General features: G+C 47.4%; 1 long non-coding RNA gene across 1 annotated transcript; it reads right to left on the bottom strand.

Annotated features, from left to right (window-relative positions):
- Positions 1-336: 336 nt before the first annotated feature.
- Positions 337-2,861, bottom strand: LOC147359518 (uncharacterized). The gene is made up of 3 exons (XR_015140865.1): positions 2,349-2,861; positions 2,111-2,211; positions 337-1,320 (listed from the first exon to the last, which is right to left on the bottom strand). It is a non-coding gene; the product is annotated as an uncharacterized LOC147359518 (long non-coding RNA).
- Positions 2,862-3,714: the final 853 nt, after the last annotated feature.

Genomic DNA, 3,714 nt, shown 5'->3' with positions numbered 1-3,714 from the left:
TCCTCCACGTGACTGTCTGCTAGGCCTTGTCTCACTTATCCAGCAGATCTTTGTGAAGCAGTAAACGTACCATTGAATGAAATCTACCCCACCCAGGAGCCGCACGGTAAGGAGATTTAGGGAGATTCCTAAAATGCTGGGAGTAAGGGTCCCCATGGCTTTTCTGCTTAAGCAAACACACCCACTCTCCATGAACTGAGCCATATTAGGTAGTAAGTGAAGCTCAAAATATCTGAATCACGTTCATACTCTCCAAATGAGTCATTTTTTCCAAACCTATGTAGCGTTTTATTGGCTTTAAAGATGTTTTCACTAGTTAAAATGACAATAATACTGTTTCCAGTGGAGGAACTTTTTATTAAAGAGTTTAATGATCCCAGACACTCATTACTTTTCTTTCTTGAAACACAGAACCAAAACATTTCCATCTCGTCCTAAAACATTTTTATGAAGCTAGCTCTCTTTGAATGCCATCGTTGACTCCGTGAAGATGAATCTGAGCAAACTCCGGGAAATGGTGAAGGACAGGAAAGCCTGGTGTGCTGCAGTCCATGGGGTCACAAAGAGACAGACACGACTGAGCGGCTGAACAACAGCATCAGTGTTCTCCACCACTGAATTTAGACAGAAACCTCGTAATTCAGAATCAGATATAACAGACTTTGTGTTGACTTAAATATGTAAGGATATATTTAAAGTAGCGTATTTTCTGTACCACAGAGCTATACAACATTCAGGTTGACATTTTAAAGAATCAAAATACAGAAGCTAAAAGGTAAGAGGGTTAATTATTGTTAGTTGGTCAGGAATCAAGTTTAAGACGTGCACACAAATATATTCAGCCAAAGATGGCTGATACTCTTCACATCTCAGGCACCATTGGAAAGCATTCTGATTTGACAGCATCCGAAGCAAACTTGCGGATGCACTTTCCTTGTCGCTGGCTGTTGATGAGGAGTTGGGGATATACTATTTCATCTTAGTTTTTGACTCGTGTGCATGTGGTGCCGGCGTTCTGCTGTGGACTGAAAGCCTGTGTTCCCCAAGTCCATATGTTAATGCCCCAACCCCCAGTGCAACTTGGGGCCTTCAGAGGGAATTAGCTCAGGAGAGTGGGGCCCCTGTGAGTGGGGTTTGTGCCTTTAAAAGAAGAGACACCAGGAAGTGACCTCGGTCTGCTTCTGCCACGTGAGCACACAGCAGGGGGGCGGAGGTCTGCAAGCCTCGAGGACAGCACCTTGACCTTGGGTTCCCAGCCTTCTTAAACATCTCTTCTGTGAGCCTCCCAGCCTGTGGAATTCTTGTTACAGCAGCTCGAGCCTAATGAGACAACAGAGAACTAGGGGAGCCTGAGAGGAAACGCGCAGGAGAGGGTAGAGGATGGCTGCCCCTGGCTGCCCAGCACAGTGTGGACGCTACCGTCTTGTCACTTTATGAGCCAGAAAGTCTGCCACTGCCCCAGAGAAGGTGCAGGTCGGCCGGGCCCTCCCCGAAGTGCTGGAGGGTAGCAGCTCTGCGAGTGCCCTGTGGTCAGCACAGGCTCGTACGGCTGGAGGGGCCTGTTTATTCCCATTTGTTCTGCCCTTTCCCCGCATAGAGGGAGATTAAGCAAGAAGAAGAGGAAAGGAATACACATTTATGACATAGACTGGATCTGGAGCCACGGACACACTTCCCCATGAATCTGCTCCTCATCCCAGCAGCCCACGAGGTCTCAGTTTCTCCTTCCTCTGATAAAAGCTGGGGTGCTTTCTGCAGTCCTTTCAGGCACTGTGAGGAAGGGTGTCTGTAACATTTATGGACAACTGTCGATGGGAATGTACTATGTATACTGCTATTCCTCTGGAAAAAAATGTGCCCTCAAAGTAATGTTTATTCAGAAGGAGAAACCCGCTCAGGAATGCAGCTGGGTGGCCACTCAGCCTGAGCCTCCTTCACTGTCACCACCAGGCTTGTCTGTCCGGAGGAGCCTGGGCCTTCAGGCCCACACACGGAGTCTGGGAGGTGACAAAGTTTCCCTCTATGACCAGACTCAAGTCCTCTGAGCCCCCTCTGGCCCCCATGGAGAAACCTGAGCAAACCCAGTCCGAGGCCAACACCCAGGTGATACCTTCAGCACTAAGTGAGTGCTTGCTGGGAAACCAGAGCTGGCCAGAGCGCCTCCTGTCTGTTCCAGAGCCCGGGGTCTGGGCTTCGCAGGAGGAGCCAGACCTTGGTAAGAAAAATACCCATTAGCAAAGCCCCACAGCCTGGCCTCAGGGATCGACTGCCTCCTTCCTCTGTGAGGCTCTCCTCCCCTGCCTCCTGAGCCCCCCTCGCCCCTCCCTGCCTCCCTTCCCTTCAGATACCTGGTCACCTCTGAGCAAATCCACGTGGAGTTCACGTCACTCTGGACTCTCTCTTTTGACTGTTTCTATGAATCTTGACTAAAGGTAGCCATCACCATTCCAGTGTTCTTGCCTGGAGAATCCCAGGGACGGAGGAGCCTGGTGGGCTGCCGTCTATGGGGTCGCACAGAGTCGGACACGACTGAAGCGACTTAGCAGCAGCAGCAGCAGCCATCACCACAGTTAAACTGTGGAACAAATGCAGCATTTTAAATCACCTATACTCCAATAAGAGGCCCATGTGGCTCTGATGATAAAGAATCTGCCTGCAATGCAGGATACCAGGGATTCAATCCCTGGGTGGGGAAGATCCCCTGGAGAAGGGAATGGCAACCCACTCCAGTATTATTGCCTGGAGAATCCCATGGACAGAGGTATAGTCCATGGGGTCGCAAAAAGTTAGACACGACTGAGCAACTAACACTTTCACTTTCACACTCTGGGGAAAAAAAAGAAAAGAAACCACAGTGGGACAAAAAAAGAAAATCCTGACTTCTTCACTTATGAGCTCTGTGACTTGGACAAACTTTGGTTTTATGGATTAAACCTTTCATTTTATTTACTTAGTGAGAAAAAAAATTGCTTGTATAAACCTGCCAGAATCCTCTGTCCATGGAATTTTCCAGGCAAGAATACTGGAGTAGGTTGCCATGCCCTCCTCCAGGGGATCTTCCCGACCCAGGAATCAAACCCAAATCTTTTGCATTGCCTGCATTGGCAGGTGGATTCTTTACCACTAGAACCACCTGGAGGGTCCCAGAAAAGATTATATTTTATCTTTTTTTTGGTATTAACTTGGTAGGTTGTTATTTTAAAGGAGAGGTCACAGAAATGAGACACTGCAATTCCTATAACATACAGGTTAGTTTGAAGATGCCTCCCAGCTCTTTAGGGCTGAAGACTGACGATGCTCATATTCAGACAGGCTAGAAATGAAGCCTTGACTGCCACAGTTGCCACTGGGACCCACCCTAGTCTAAGAAAACAATTCTGAGATCTCTTTTGCTGAAAAGAAAGAGTTCTTTGTGTTTCAACCATTCAAGGCGGCTCAACCTGCCCATATTACGACACCATTGCTATAGTCATAGATTCCAGGAGAAGTTTCCAGGGAAGAACAAAGCTGGAAGCTGAGATTAGAGAATTCCAAAGAGCCTGAAGAAGACGGTTCATATTAAATATGCCTGACAGTGTTAACTTAAATAAAAATGAGGACGTAGCTGGTGAAAATATTTTAAGTTTCCTTTCAGAAGCATGTGCTGGAAGAAGATGAGAGAGATATTTTAGTGTTTCTTTCTTTCTCCTCTGATTCAGGATCAGAAATCCAGCA

Source organism: Bos grunniens, chromosome 14 (assembly GCF_055505025.1).
Source record: "Bos grunniens cultivar Pamir isolate PY7600 chromosome 14, Bosgru_T2T1.0, whole genome shotgun sequence".
Taxonomy (NCBI): Eukaryota; Metazoa; Chordata; class Mammalia; order Artiodactyla; family Bovidae; genus Bos; species Bos grunniens.
This window is presented reverse-complemented; position numbering and strand designations above follow the sequence as displayed.